The sequence below is a fragment of the Pimephales promelas genome, chromosome 21 (assembly GCF_988280905.1).
Source record: "Pimephales promelas chromosome 21, fPimPro1.hap1.1, whole genome shotgun sequence".
NCBI lineage: Eukaryota > Metazoa > Chordata > Actinopteri > Cypriniformes > Leuciscidae > Pimephales > Pimephales promelas.
The window spans coordinates 26,573,527-26,590,628 of record NC_142789.1 but is presented as its reverse complement, the minus strand read 5'-3'; the positions used below and the strand labels follow the sequence as shown (position 1 = coordinate 26,590,628).

The 17,102-nt window shown below is 37.8% G+C and overlaps 1 protein-coding gene across 3 annotated transcripts in view; it reads right to left on the bottom strand.

The window, feature by feature from the left end:
- The window catches only part of bsnb (bassoon (presynaptic cytomatrix protein) b), a 96,720-nt gene that overhangs the window by 53,124 nt on the left and 26,494 nt on the right, over positions 1-17,102 (bottom strand). The gene's annotated exons all lie outside the window — the stretch shown is intronic.

The window sequence follows — 17,102 nt, the reverse complement described above, 5'->3', positions numbered from 1 at the left end:
ACTTGTAAGCATTTGATTATTTCACATTATCATATTTATGGTTAGAATTAACTTACTACATTAGCCTAAATGCATGGTTCTGATAGGCTGATTTGTGGACTGAAAGCCTAACGTCAAGTGTTTCTCCTGGTTTCCACGTCAGCGCTGTTTGATCTGATATGGTTTATAACAGAACTCTGCGCCGAATCGGAGTGTTTTTCACTGGATCTCGTGGTGTTGATGTTATTAATTCTGAGGCGAATTCAATGGATTTCTTCACTGGATCTAGTAACAGTGTTGCGTGAGCGAGATCGGCCCGCGACTGGCAAGTTCGGGGCTTTATTTTACCGTCAATGGTTCGGATCGCTGCTGCTGCTCCACAGTCCTAATCATAGCTATATGAGTGGCGTATTTTCGTTCCACTTTCATTTTGTTTACATTCGCTGCTAGGTAACGACTAACGAGTCGATAGATCGCTGATTGCTCAGACGCACATCAGGTTGTGATATTTGTCTCCGTCTCCTTCCCACAGACGTTTACGCGCGCTATTCTTGTCACGGATTCATTGACGCGTCCCTTCCACGCTTTACCATGTGTTTAACGTGTGGCAAATTTACTGGTCGCACATGTGCGACTGGATGTAAAATTCAGTCGCACACTCTCAAATTTTGGTCGCAAAATGCGACCATTTGGTCGCAGTCTGGAGCCCTGGCTTGCAATACAAAAATTACTAATCCCAAATATTTCACTTTTGTACATGTAACTTATGTATGTTACTATTTCTAAGTGAGGTGTGGTGTGTTATTACTTTTCTAAGTGATCACTTACGATTTCACCCTGTGTCCAATAAAATAGAGAGGGGAAATCCCATAGACTTACTTAAAAGGAGTAAGATCTGGGGTTCCCAATCTTGCTCCCAGAGAGCCACTTCACAGAGTATATTCTCCAATAAACATGCCTGGATGTTTCAAGTAACCCTGAAGACCTTAATTAGCTCATTTAGCCTTCTGGAGAGCCATGGAGAGTCTAAATCCAAAGTTCTCCAAAAAACCTTACTGGATGTTTTGAGTAACCCTAAAGATAGTGACTACCTGGTCCAGGCATGTTTAATAAGAGTTCAAATTGGACCTCTAAGGGCAGGATTTTGGACAAGATCTGTATCTAGTGACCAGAATATCATAGATAATGCGATCCAAACAGCACAAGGCATGTCTTCACCAGGCATTGGAAGGGGAAAATAATAATGATAGACATGCCTTTCAACCCTCAGGAACTCAGTAAAGTCTTTGAAAGAAATACTGTAGTGCACAGAGATGACCACTACAGGACCTGGGGGTGTGCTAATCTGAGTTAGCAACCACCTTCCAACACCACATAAAAACATGCTACAAAACACTCAGAACAAGAAGTTTAGCAAAAAATCCACAAAATTGGCTTGTACTGCTTAATAGGTACTTATAAAACTAATACTGCAATTAGAAATAGTAGCAGATTTTAATATCATCAGCTCATTTGACTAGTGTAACAGGAATTGAGGCAGCATCAGCAGCACTAACTGCCTAACTGACACAGCAGGCACAATTGCTTCATAATCTACGACAGATGACATGCTGCCACAGATAAATAGGATTCCGTAATAGGATCAAAAGGCGCAACTGATGTCCGGTTAGGACATTTGACTTCATGAATGGATTATAAACATATGAGGGTTTGATGTTGAGTATATTAGCCTGTCTAGTGTCCGTCCACTGATGCGTTATTTGGAACTGACATGTTGAGACACGACATGCTGGATTTAATATAACTGTCCGACAAATCATATCAAACAAAACTGTAACATCTGACAGCTCGACTGACACGATATGACACTGGTTACTCTGTGGGACTTTCTGTTTAGAGCTGGTGGAGGAAACGGACAAGTGTGTGCTAAACTGCCTTCAACTGAAGTTTAATGGGCCAATGATTGTGACTGCTGCAGATAGAAGAGTATCATATTTATGCAAAATTGGGCCACAGGTGGAGTCAAGTAATAAACAAAAGGGCAATAAAAATTCAACACTTGAGGATGTTGACACCTCAAGCTGAAAGAAAGAAATTTGTTGAACAAGTCTAGGATGATTTCTGTGCCATGACATATAGACATTTGTAAGCATGTTTTAAAAGCGGGGAAGGTGATTTGTTTATATACATTTCTGTTATGCTGGTTAAAGGGATAGTTCACTTTGAAATTATTTTTTGATATGTTTTAGCTTACCTCAAGGGCATCCAAGATGTAGGTGTCTTTGTTTCCACAGCATTTTCAATTTTGATATTTTTCAGTCAAACCGTTGTTGTCTATCAGTCATACACTGGAGGCTAAGGGGGTCCACCAAAAAGCATGCACAGAGAAGTCAAAATTAAACATGATTTAATGACTCGTAAATGCAAGTACACATTGATGGCCTAAGACACGAAATGAGCGGTTTTTGTGAGAAAACGTGTAATCCAAGTGTTCTGAATCAGTTGTTCAACGTCCAACTGAACCGAACTGAATCAGTTCAATGTTACGCCGGAAGTGATCGCTTGCGTGTGACGTCACTCAATTTACACGAAAAGGAAGTTTTACCTTTTAATAAACATATTTAGATATATCGAAATCGTCTTCCATTGTGGTTTCCCGTATATCTAAATATATTTAGTGAAAGGTAAAACTTCCGAAATCTCTGTATAAACAAAGAGTGACGTCGGCGCGCAAGCGATCACTTCCGGCGCATGCGCCGACCGAAGCGCCTGTGCAGTCAGATCATTTTGTCATGGCTATGATTACAAGAGGTAAAAACGATATAAATACTTTTCGTTTTCTCACACAAACCGCTCATTTCGTGTCTTAGGCCATCAATGTGTACTTACATTTACGAGTCATTAAATCATGTTTAATTTGGACTTCTCTGTGCATGCTCTTTGGTGGACCCCCTTTGCCTCCATTATATGACTGATAGACAAGAACGGTTTGACTGAAAAATGTCAAAATTGAAAATACTGCGGAAACAAAGACACATACATCTTGGATGCCCTTGAGGTAAGCTAAAACATATCAAAAATTAATTTCAAAGTGAACTATCCCTTTAAAAGTCTGGTCAAACCACGTAACCCTCTATTTAGGACTCATTGTAAAACAAATTTTCTGAAATTCTACATTTATTTTGTATGTCTCTTTCTCTGGATAGTAAAAAAAAAACCCTCATGGTCAAGGTGAATGTGTGTGACAGAGTCAGACACACCTCTCTCAGGTTAAGATGAGATAGCGGTCACATTGGCTCAGGTGTGATAACTGATGCCTATCAATATCACATCAGTGCTTGCATAACATCTACTGACATCATGACAGCGTGTGTCTCATTATTGAACACACTCACAACAGGCGAACATCCATCATCTACAGTTCTTACCAACGGGAAAAAGAGCCATGTGCTGAAATATTTTAGACATTGTACTATGTACAGTAAACACTAATGCTATACCAATATTGTTCAAAAGTTTGTGGTCAGTAAGTTTTTAGACGCATTAAAATAGCTCAAGGGACAGTAAAGACATTTATAATAAATGCTTTAAAAAAATCCTGTTACCACAAAAATATGAAGCAGCACAACTTGTTTCTTGAGCAACAAATCAGAATGATTTCTGAAGAATCATGTGACACTGAAAACTAGCCAGCTTTATATCAATATAATGTACATTAGCTGCTAATGTTGTCAACAGCACATCTATATTGGACATATCTAAATATGACAGGCATTAAAAACTGAACCTGTAAGATCATTTATTTTCCTACAAGAACACATACGCACAAACAGTTTTCAATTACTCATTGAAATCATCATTTTGTCATCATAAATCCATTTACCAAAACTAATAACAACAACTGAAATATAACGACTTAATGACTGTTCCAGAAATTACGTTTGTGAGTAAACGTTCTCGCTTGCGTGAGCTTCTGGGTTATGAAGAAAGATAATGAGCAGATTTCTAATAGCCAGACCTGTCACCGGCAATAATTATTCTTACATTTATTAACTGCAAACCTTCTAGAGAGATTGAACTCAAACACAGTCATTCATAACCTTTCATTTAATCGTGGTAAATATTTAAAAAGGCCTGAAAAATAATCTGTGACCTTTTGATGCCTGGCTCATCAATTTGTGATTTTAAACCAGCTGTTTGGGTATTTACTATTTAGTGATTCTGTGCTGAGATTTTGAAGTGTAAATGTACTTTATTTAGTCAACAAGGGTTTGTGTGATGGTCATCAGGTCAAACTTCGAGCCTGTGTGTGTTAGTTAGTGATCATGTCTCTAGAAATGTTTGTCAATCATATTGAAGGACAGTAGTCAAGAGTCCAATGTGAGTGGCAGAGACAGAGCAGACCGTGTGTGTGTGTGTGTGTGTGTGTGATGTCAGCATTTGTCACTCAAACACACAGCAGATAAGCCCTCTATACCCATTGGGCGATGAGTAATTACAAAAAGACAACAGGATTGGGTCACCAGTGCCAGTCTACGCTGATATTTTCTCTCTTATTTTCTCTCTTTCTCTTTTATAACTGTCATTTCTTATGTTGTCTTGATTCATATAATCATCATCTTTGTCTCTGTGTTCTTGGTTGTTGAATTCTGTCATTATTTACCTCATGTCATTCCGAATCTGTTTGCTGTTATTTTTTCCTGCAAATCCCTTTTCTGCAGCTATTAGTGATCACATGTCTCAGCATCCAAAAAAAATGACCATACAAGTAATATTAATTAGTAATAAGTGATTCGAACGACCACATACAATAGCTTTGTCCTCAGAGAAGACCAACATCTGGTGTGACATATCAAGGATCCATTTCTTGATTGCGAAAAACTTTAGAGCTTATGTGGAAGGGAAGATTATCATAACATTACTTGACAAAACTTATATAATTACACCAGTTATATTGAATACTTTTATTGTGTTTTGGGGTCATTTTTGGAGCTTGAGAAACATGGTCACATCGAACTGTCTAGGTATGGAAAAAAGGTTTGGAACAACATGAGAGTGAAAAAACTGACTCCACCCATAATGAGAGACTCCACCTACCCCAAGCCCCACCCCATTCTCCATATATGGAATCAAGTTCCAATTGACCTATGGCTAAGCCACGCCCCCTCCACTCACTCGAACAAACAGTCAGCGTTCGGTGCTATGGCAGCTGTCACAGTAAGAGACGTTTCACAGGAGGCAATTGATGATTTTTGGAGACAGAAAGATTATATATCATCTCCAAGTCACCTAAAAGGCCTTAACTATGCATTGGAGGGTTATATTAATAATTTTATTGTTGAAAAGGTCGACGAAAAGCTTCAGCTCCAGGCAAAAATGTACAGGTCACAGTGTAAATGTGATAAAACGCATATCGTTGCCATCACTGTTTAGTGCTACAGTATTTACATCAATCATTCAGCACAACATTGTTAACATTTGTTATCTCGGTTATTTACAGATACGTTATTGAAGCTAAGACATGATGTCCAACGCAGCTAGAAGCTAACGTTAACGTTTTCTAACGTCAGGCTAACGTTAGCCTAACGTTATAGATAACGTTCAAATACGTTGTTGACTTAACTTCCAACAGTTGTAGAGATCCTTATTTTTATTTATCCACGTTTAGTTGGTGTTGTGGTCTACCGCATAACTTAATCGCATAACTTAGGCCCCGTCCACACTACTGCGTTTTCGTTTAAAAACGGAGACCTTTTGCTACGTTTGCACCTCCCGTCCACACTAAAACGGGAAAAACGAAGACCTAAAACGGAGAAGTTTAGAAACGCTGCAGCTGCGTTTTGAATCTCCGGAGGGCGTTTTAGTGTGGACGAGACAAAACGGAGGAGTTTACAAACGATGACGCAGAGGCTCACGCTCGGCTCTATGATTGGGTGTCATCAGTCATGACGTATCTTTCCCTGATTCGCCAACCACTGTTTACACCGGCGCGCGCATGCCCAGTGTTGGTGAATGGTCACGTGATCCACGTTTTCAGTCGTTTTAGTGTGGACGGAGATAAATTCTAATACGCAGGTAAAACGCTAGTGTGGACGGAGATCGTTTTCGTTTGAATTCTCCGTTTTTAAACGAAAACGCAGTAGTGTGGGCGGGGCCTTAATCCAGAGCAGACACTTATCTCGGTTGATATGTGGCTTGGGAAAGCGTAAAACAATACACAGCGTCGCCCAGCCTCTCGAGAACCTAGCGTCGGAGTTGCATGTACCCCATGCACACCGTTTGACCATTTTAAACTTAAAATGACAAGAAAAAACGAATGAAAACTGACTAACTGCAATGCATTTCAATGGACGTGGAAAGCAGAGAATGTCGGAGTGTATTGGGTTAGCTGTGCACTGTGATTGGCTCATTGCATTTGAGGGCATGGCTTCGCCATAGGTCAATTGAAGCTGATTCAAACTACATGTTCTCCTGCCCTGTATAAATTCTGACCATTAGCGGACTGACCAGAATGAACAAAATCATGACACTGGCTGTCTTTTAAAACCTAGCGGACACCATTTAGGTTCATTTTAACAGGCATGACATTTAAATATTCAAAAACTAACATCCAGTGTCTACGATGAAAGAATGCAGTGTAGGAATTGAGAAACAGCCATTGAGAAATATATATGCATCACACATTATGAAACAGAGATCTATTTCCATAACATCAAACAAACATCTAAGAAGATACTCATTAACATTTACACTGTTAGTGTTGCATGTCTAACAATATACTGCATTCAACTGGGAATTGCGTATGGACATGCAGGACGTGTGCACATTTAAACAAGCAACTTTGGGCGTATGTGTGCTTACGCATGTGTGCGAAGATTTGATGTGATTTATGAGAAACTAAATGTGTACAGGTTTATGCTAATATCCTTCAGAGTGCTTCCACACACACTGATTTACACCCAAATGATGGTGCAGCACCCGAGGTATTGATTAGTCAGCTGGTGTGAGAGAGAGAATCCACAAGAAGCGGAGAATCTCTCAAAGACACTGAGCTGAATACTAACACACTCATACACACGCCGCAGAACATACTGCACCCTTACAGTGCTCAGTTAATAATAAATATCGAGTGTACACGTCTCACGGTCACATTTAAAGGAAAAGTTCACATAAAAAAAATGACATTTTTCATTTCATAATGATGTCATTCCATCCAAACTAGAAAATAACTGGATATTTAAAAGGTACCGGTACACTATGTAACTTTTTTCAATACATCATCAATCCTTCTTACAAAACATGATTTTGACTTACCCTGATTCACTGTGCTTATAAGCGTTTATATTTTAGATCTGTCAGAACAGGTTTCACGGGAAATTGTGTACATGCGTAACTCGCCTGTGTGTGTCTTGTCATATGTCTAATTTTTATTAATTAGCCCATCTCTTCTCACATATAAAAAACAGACTGAAAGTCAGATCTTTTTTCACTCGTTTAATGATAATCTTCCCATCTAACAAGTTACCTTGAGAAATGATGTGTATCGGATCCGAGAATGAAATCTTTTAAGTCAGACTAATTCGATTCACAAACCCGACTGGATGATTCATCAACTCACTGACTCAACGATCAGGTCATAGCAGTTATTGAATTAACAGCTGACCGAAAAAATAAATTACATCGACTGACTGACTGTTCCTCACACATATGCAGCATATTGTAGTATGACTTGAGAAAACAGTTTCACTCTTGAAAATAAAGGTTCTTTATAGGTTCTTCAGAGATAATAGCAAAACCCGACAAGTGGATCATTGTAATGTCAGATTACAACCCCTTCACACACAGGCAATAAAAAAAGAATTAATTTTAGATGAAACGTTTCATATAGCACCTTTAATAAAAAAAAAATATCTTAATTGGGTCCACACATCAAAATTAACTAATCTTTTTTCGAGTCATTTGGTTCATTCAACAAACGAAAAAGAACAGGCGAGCCACGAACGCGCATCCCAGAACAGAGCAAAATGAGCATTTGTGCTTATAAAACTAAAACTTTTTTTGCAATGAGCGATCGTTTTGCTAGATAAGACCCTTATTCATCGTCTGGTGTCGTTTAAAGCTCTTTGAAGCTGCACTGAAACTGTCATTTGGACCCAATGAAGTCCATTATATGGAGAAAAATCCTTATTCCTTAATTTCATTTCGACTGAAGAAAGAAAGACATGGACATCTTGGATGACATGGGGGTCAGCAAACGTGTTTTTAAAAGTGAACTACTCCTTTAAGGCATCTCATTTTTTGTTCCATAGAGGAAAGAAAGTCTGAACAAAATGAAGGTGAGAACAGTAAATAATTGAGTGGATTATATAGACCATTTTGCAAGATGTAAACAACACTGGTCCAGAAACACTTTCTGTTTCAGTTTGTAACTGTTTTCTTTATTTCACATGTAAAGAAAACATCTTAAAGATGTTTGTTGAACTTTTTGATTCAGTTTTATATGTTCTGTTGGTTGTATTTTATCCCAGATTTATGTAGTGTTAAAAACAGGAAGTGCTTCTGGACCAGTGTTGTTTACATCTTGCAAAATGGTCTATATATCGAGGTGAATTCAGGGTGATTGAGACACTTTTGGCCATTGAGATGACTTGGGAAAAGTGTCCCAAACAACCTGAGTTCTACATCTTGCTGTCCTCCATCTGTGCATGCTGTCCTTAGTATATACTTAGTTTTGATTTGAAAAAACTGTTTTCTTGATGTATACCCAGAGCAGAACGCAGCTGGTGAGGCAGACAGAACTAGAGGACAAAAATGATTTGGATATTGATAACAGGTGAAAGGCAAACAGACAAACAGATGGAGTCACAATCAAAGAGTCTTGTAGACAAATCAGCCGTAGAGAGACAGATCGAGGAGGCGAACCGCTGCCTGTTTCCAGACTAAAGTGCTTGAGAGACAGACTGAATGCTGCAGTTTCCTAACAACAATCCACTGTAGCAAAGTGCCGAGCCGAAACTGGGACGAGACACATCAAAAGAGCATTCTGAGGGCCCCCAAATACTTCGAAAATCTCTATAAACACCACAGAAAAACACAACACAGCTTCACTCCAGTCTCCACGGGCACCAGATTCAGAAACGTATTCTTCTCTGCGTGCATTAGACCAAACTGACAGCTTATATAAGAACATATGAAGCACAAATAAAGCTGATTAATGGAAATATGGAGATCTGAAGGTACATAACACTCTTTTTGCCGATTACCACAGTATAATAATTGAGGTGTTTAAAGATGATTAAAAACTACATCAGCTTGTTGTAATGAATGTGACATGTTTCTGTGATTACAATAACAAAGTAATGAGAAAACTCCATTAATGAGGAAATCAAAATGCTAAGCTATAGCCGCACTCACGTCATGTCAGAATCACCATAATTATGAGTTTGTGGCTGTAAGGTTTTCGCAGCTTAATTGTAAGTTGGAGACATTAAATATTATGACAGCTCCAATGTTAGGAACATACAGTATAGTCTATGTAGTCATTTTTTTTTTACATTATTTCAATGTAATAAAATCAGTAGTTTCATTATAATATCAATAATGATAATAATAAATAAATTGTTTATTAACTTTTACATTGTGTCAGTATAATACAATCATTAGTTCAGTGATAATGTTATTGTTGTTTTTATTATTTAAAAAATGATGCCTTAATTTTTACAATCCTTCCATTTAATACATTCAGTAGGTTGATGATAATATAATAAAACTTGATCATAGGTCATCAAATTCTCTGTAAACAAAATCCAAACGATGCCGGCAGACGCAACATTAATTTATTCAGTAAAAGCTGACTCACTCTCACTCACAGATTTCAAGTTTTAGATTCAGACGTGACCAAACTGATTTATTATTTCTTTACTTTCTAATTTTGCCTGTCCATTGCTTGTCCAATTTCACCAGCTGCAGCATTAAAAGTTACAGAAGGTTTGGTAGCTAACACACATTTCTGTTTGATATTTCCAGTCATTTAATAAAAACCAAAACAAACCATGGCTAACTGTTAGCAAAGCTAGCACAAAACAGTTAGCTAGCCGCCCACATAATGGTCTCTTGTTCATTCAGTGTTACGACCATCACCATGGAAACAAATGAATTCAGAATCCAAGGACGTAAACAGCTCTGAGTAAACTCTACGAGTTGTCAACTTGTAATTATGGTAATTTACGACATTGTGAACGCAGCATAGACGGAATAGCCCACACTATTCCACAAGGTACTGTAACACATTAATTCCACAATATGACCTTCAGGTAATCAAAATGTTAGCAAAGACATCTATGCTATGCAAAACATGGTAGGTGTTTTCCTATTAGCCTATATAAAAAAACACAGAATCATATCATTTATTGGAGAAAACATCCCGTTTCTCAGAAACTATTTCTTGCACATGAATGCATATTTAGTTTATTAGCGCCAAAAGTGGTGCGTCCGTCTCTTTAACGCATGACAGATTCTATTGTCTCGGAGAGGCAGCGAGACACTGTGCCATTTAGAAGAACAGCACAGTACTCTATTGTTTGATTAATCTTGTTTTGCGTGGTGAGCGATGCATTCTCACTCAGCCCTCATAGACCGGCAGCCATTTCACACATCAGTTCAATATCAACCCTTCTGAACCATATGACTGTGCTAAAAGGGGAAATAAAGGATAGCCACAGGTGATTCAAATATTTGACCGATATTTATCCGCAGATAACACATTTGAAAGTGAATTTGTGTGAATGTGTACATTTATGCACAAGGCTCTTAAAGAAACACTGACATTTGAAATCATCCTGGCAACATTCTAATCTGAAAAAATGAAGCCTACCCGGAAGTGCGAAAAACTGCAATACATCAAAAATCCACTAGGGGCAGGTCCCAAAAGGGAGCAAATGTCCATAGACCCCATGTTAAAATGTCCATTTTCACAGCATAAATTCATGCTTTTACAGGTTGGTCCCTTGGACTTTTATTGTATTTTTCGATAGGTTCCAAGTGCCTGAAAACTGTGAGGGGGGTGAATTTTTTGGTGAAAAACCAACAATGGGAGTGGAAAGTTTCAAGAGTAGCGCAAATTAGCGTCAGGTTTAAGACATAAAATAAAATGAGGTAAATAATGGTGCAAACCTTAGTAAATCACCTTGCATTATTCACTTAAATAGTCTTGTGGTTGCGTCTGATGGTAAACCACAAATGCATATGCAATAAGATCAGCCGTAAAATTGACCCTGTCCACGGCTTTTCAGCGCTCATTTTTCACTGCGTCTCTTTAGAAAGTCCTGACAGTAGTTTTTAACCATAGACTGTAAAAAATATGGACAAAGCGTCTGTGACGTCACCCATAGACTCTCTGAAGAATGGGTTTGAAGCTGTTTATGGGGGGTATGGGCGGCGCCATACTGGAAAATCTTGGAAAATACAAAAGTTTCATAAAGGATACAGAGGTGGTATGATGTGTTGTGCCAGATCATGGTCGAGACGTCAAATTCACTCCCCGTTATCAGCTGTCAATCAAAGATAACTGCCCTTATTGTCATACGTTTTATATCTAAATATGATCTAAACTAAAACGAGTTAGAAAAAAATTCACCCCCCTCACAGTTGTCAGGCATATATTGGAACATATTGAAGATTACAATAAAAGTCCATGGGACCAAACTGCATATGAATTTATTCTGTGAAAACGGACATTTTAACATGACGTCTATGGATATTTGCTCCCTTTTGGGACCTGCCCCTAGTGGATTTGAGATGTATTGCACTTCTGGGTAGGCTTCATCTTTCAGATCAGAATATTGCCGCTTGTTTTTAAACGGCAAAAGAGGGTTTAGTAAATCTATAAAGTCAGAAAAATATAAAAAAAAAAGCGGAAAAAAATCATTCATGCACTTGAAAACACATATGGTCTGTATATTTAGCATTACATATGGTAAGCAAATAACACACAAATCCTGCCTGCATGGGCACATTTGTGTAATGGTGGAAAAATAGCATGAAATCTCTAGGGTCGTGGCAGTGCATGTGTGTGCATGTATTCTTTGTGTTTGTGATGTGATGTGCGTGTTGTGGCCCAGATGGCCCTACACTCAGTTTCCGCTGTCAGTCTCATGACGGATCCACTAGATAGCGTGAAAACCACAAGACAGGAGACATACAGAGCCAGCATGCAAAACCGATCTATTAACTTTCACAGATTTCCTCGTGGAGTGAGAATAGTTCATGATGTTCATATTCTACCATCATTACCCCAGAGCTTTAAGGGGGAACAGTGTTTATGAGCCAAACAGGCACTATTATTTTTAGCTTATTTAAAGTCGGCATGAAACGGAAGTTGTGTTAGTCTTTTCTTCCCTTTTGTGATGGGTGAAACGGCTTCTCAAACAAGAAAAAAATGTAGGGCGGGACTTGATTTTGTCCATGGTTTGCTATTGGTTGATCTCGTGTGAGTGACAGGTTGCCCCGCCCTCGCACTAGTAAACGCATCATCAGAGAAGAGAAGAGATGCCACTGCAAGGGAGGGGAAGTTATTTGAATTAAACATTACGAGGGAATGTGACATTTTTTTTAAAAGATGTGCACAGATAAATCATTTATAATAAAAATTCTCAATATCGTTTTCTGCATTCCCACTCCATCATTGCTCTCTCCGTCCCATTCTCGCTGCTGATCCTCCACACGTTTTCTCTGGCATCATTGTAGAGACACAGCAAGATCTATAAATAGAGGATCAGCCAATGGCAGAGTGGGAACGCCTCCTGTATGCTGGTGGGTGACTACTGGAGTGTGTCAGCGCCACTTTCTCTTTCCTTCTATCATTCCATCCCCCTTCCTCACCCTGCTATTTCTTTGTCCGTATATCCCTGGTTCCCGCATCCCACTCAGTGTTGTCACCATCATGTCATGCTTCTCTCTCTCTCTCTCTCTCTCTCTCTCTCTCCAGGTGTCTGTTGCATAGTGATCAGATCGCCCCTCTTTTTCCTCTTCACCAGCTGTTCCTGCTTCTTGTCTCATGTTCTCTCTGCTTTGTTCACCAAGAGACATTTAGAGTTCAACTTTAACATGATATCTTTACACTTCACTAGTGCAACACCTGGGACAAAACATACCGGAACATTCTGACAAACACAAAATACAGTAACAACTGGATATTTTCTTCATACAGTAGGCAGCTTCCGTCCTTCTAAGCAGCATCCTAACTGAAGCCATCGATTAATAACGCTCTATATATGCATCATACAAACGGCATGTGAAGTGCCGAGGAAACTCAGCGTGCAATTGATTTCAAACATTCAATAGAGTTCGATGTTGAAATGTTGCTAATCTAAGAAAGCTACACATGCATTTCACATACATTTGGGTATTGAGTACATTTATAAATTTTGCACTATTTTTAATTGATATTATTCAGTGTTAAATGAAGTTGCCTGTCTTTATCAATATTCCTCTCACTTTTTAGCAGTTTTGTCAATAATGATTTATTACAATATATGAACATCATCCAGCCCTAATATATGAACATTATACATATATTAGGGCTGTCAAACGATTAATCGCGATTAATCACATCCAAAATAAAAGTTTGTGTTTACATAATACATGTGGGTGCACTGTGTATAATTATTTTCTATATACATAAATACACACACATGCATGTATATTTAAGAAAAAATATATTATTTATTTATAAAATATTTATATTTATATATAATATAAATTTTATAGAAATCTATATACAGTATATACATGAAAATATTTCATAAATATATACAAGCATGTGTGTGTATTTATTTATATAAAATAATGATACACAGTGCACCCATATATTATGTAAACACAAACTTTTATTTTGACAGCTCTAATTTATATATATATATATATATATATATCTTAAGCAACAAAGCAGCATATTAGAAGGATTTCTGAAGTCACTAAAGACTGGAGAAAATTCAGTTTAAATTTTAAATGCAGAAATTAATTACACATTTAAATATATTAAAATAGAACAATTTTTAAAAATGTTTCACAATATGACTGTTTTTACTGTATTTTTTTTTATCAGATAAATGCAGTATGTGTAACAATATCTTTTGCATTTCTAATCCAAACAACGTCAAACTTGGCACTGCACGTAATCGTGTCCGTAGCAAGACACCTGTCAAGTTTGAAATCCGACGGACTAACGGTTCGAGAGATAAGCGAATTATAGACACACACAGACAGACGTTCCTGTAATTTATAGATAGATATGCTCATAAAACATCTGCTCTTATAGTGCTTGAACCCTGAAATAAGACAACAGATGACATATTTCCCATCATTTTGTCACATGTAGTTGAACTAAAAGCGGGGCTGTTTAAAACGCTGAGTTAGTGCTGTATGCTATGTGCTCTAACATCAAAATATATAAAGAACCGCTTTGTAGTGTCCACTGTTTCACTGGGGCCCAATTAATCCAATCCTGTCTTTATGAAGCACAGCAGGGCCCAAAAGCTTCCCCGATTGAATTTCTAATGATAAAGACTTCTGTGAAAAATGTGGCGATATGATAGTCAAAAGCTGAAACATGATACAGATATATCAATTGTCTGATTATAATGCCTGATTTAGTAGAAACATTTTAGCTTTTAGAAAAACTTTCACAATTTTCATTTATTAAATGCCACATTTTACACTTTAAATCCCTGAAGTCCACTTATAGCAAAGATCAAGTCACAATTTTCCATGTCCCACACTTTCAGCGACATATAGGCCTACTAGCCTACTTTTTAAAAGTTTAGGGTCTGTAATTTTTTTAAAGAGATTTATTCAGAACATTTATTCAGAAATAACTCAGAAAGTTCAAAAGCATTCAGCATTTATATCAATTTATTCACCACAGGAAAAAAAGCATCACATTTTCCACAAAAATAATAAAAATGCAGCATACCTGTTTAACATTGATAATAATAAGAAATGTTTCTTGAGCAGCAAATCAGCATATTCAAATGATTTCTGGAGGATCATGTGACACTGAAGACTGGAGTAACGATGCTTCGATCACAGAAACAAATTACATTTTAAAATGTTAAAATAGATAATAATTTTTTTAAATTGTGATTCATATTTTATAATACTACATTATTTCCAAACAAATAAATGCAGCCCTGGTGAGCATAAGAGACCACAAACTTTTGAATAAAAAAGACCACACGATCTTTCTCCAAACACCCAACTTCATCAGCCAACCCTAGCATTCAAAAAGACCAACAGAGAGGCTCTTTTCTGATTGGCTAATGCTCATAGGCTGCATTCACATCCATTTTTTTTACCACGTAAAGAGCCGAGAGCTGTCATGGAAACAAATGTGTGATTTCAGGACAGCTATTTCAGTGAAATCCGCCATTTTAATAAGTGGTATTCCAAAAATATAAATGCTTACCGCAGCTTTAACAGCAGGCTGTCTTTGGTTTATTCCCTTTAAACTAGGGCTGTCAAATCGATTTATCGCAATTACTCACGTCACATCTAACAAAAAAGTTTGCATTTGTGTAATCATGTGTGTGTATGTGTGTGTGTGTGTTATATAAACACAAACTTTTATGTTAGATGTGAGCTTTCCAGTGTTGGGTAAGTTACTAGTTACTAATCTTCGACAGTGTAATTAGATTACTCTCTCTACAAAGTATTTAATTACTTTTAATTACTAATTACTTTTAAAATCCCATATCAATCTCAATCAGCTGCAAAATACAAGGATAGACATGAATCTGTTTTAATTCTTTCAAATAAATACTATAAAATTGCATGAATTATCCTTAAACTGACCAAGGTGGAGAAGGTTACATTATAAAAACATACTTTTTAGCATCAGACAATACATTTTGATGTTATACCCACTATTGTTTTATGTCTGATCTCATGACATTTCACACATTTTTCATTACAAGCTGGCTAATTCATACGAATTTGTATGAGTGCGGTCGTACGATTTAGACAATGCTTATGAATCGCTGTGAGATCGGATTGATCTATACACAGCATTTACCTCAATTACATCAGGAGTAACTGTAATTAAATTACTAAAAAATGAAGAGTAATCCCTTACTTTAAATTTTCAAGGGAAAAGTAATTAAATTACAGTAGCTAATTAGTTACACCCAACACTGGAGCTTTCTATAGAGACCATTTACATGACACAGCTTTTTGTTATATGTAATTCTTTGTGTGAACTGTTCAACCCTTCTAAAGTTCCCTCGGCTACTGACCAGGGGACTGTTTTGCATTTCCCGTCTTGATGGCTTTGCTGGAGTTCAGAGCCAAGAGAGCAGATGCCTGAAAAATCACTTTAGAGCCCCTTCGACACTGATCCGTCTGCGACCATGAGCTGTGAACATCCCCTCCTCTCCGTCCTCCTGTCCGCTGCCTAATTTACACTCGCAGGATTTTAAAGCACCACCAGCCATTTGCAACTTCGAGCAACAACCTCAAACACGCTGAAACAATCTCGCCCTCACACGCTCAGCCGCGCGCCCTCTCGCTCTCCCACACACTCGCATCTCTGAACATTGGCTCGGTCTTTCCAATGCATCCTACACGTAGAAACAGCAAACACACACACATTCCCATACGCCCCGGAGGACTCTCTTCTGAGCAGTTCCAGGTTGAGTGCAGTGTGTGTCCTGGGTTCATGCCAGATCAAGACCAAGCGTAGGTTTCATTACCCAGAGCTTTTTGTTTAAAAACTCTCATCGAAAATAATCGTTTGGACGGCAATGTTCTCTCTTTTTTTTCTTATATCACACAGTTGCTTTCTGATGCTGAGTATTCAAGCTCAGACTGGTCTGTAATAGTTCTCCTGAGGGACTTATGATATAGCATTCAGAAGTGTAGGGTCAGTCTTTTTAATGCTTTTGAAAAGAGGTCTCTCATGCTCATCAAGGCTACTTTAAAGGGATAGTTCACCCAAAAATGAAAATTCTGTCAGTAATTACTCTCCCTCATGTTGTTCCAACCCCGTAAGACTTTCGTTCATCTTCGGAACACATTTTAAAGAGCCCCTATTATAGCATTTGAAATGTTCCTATTTTTGTTTTGGGAGT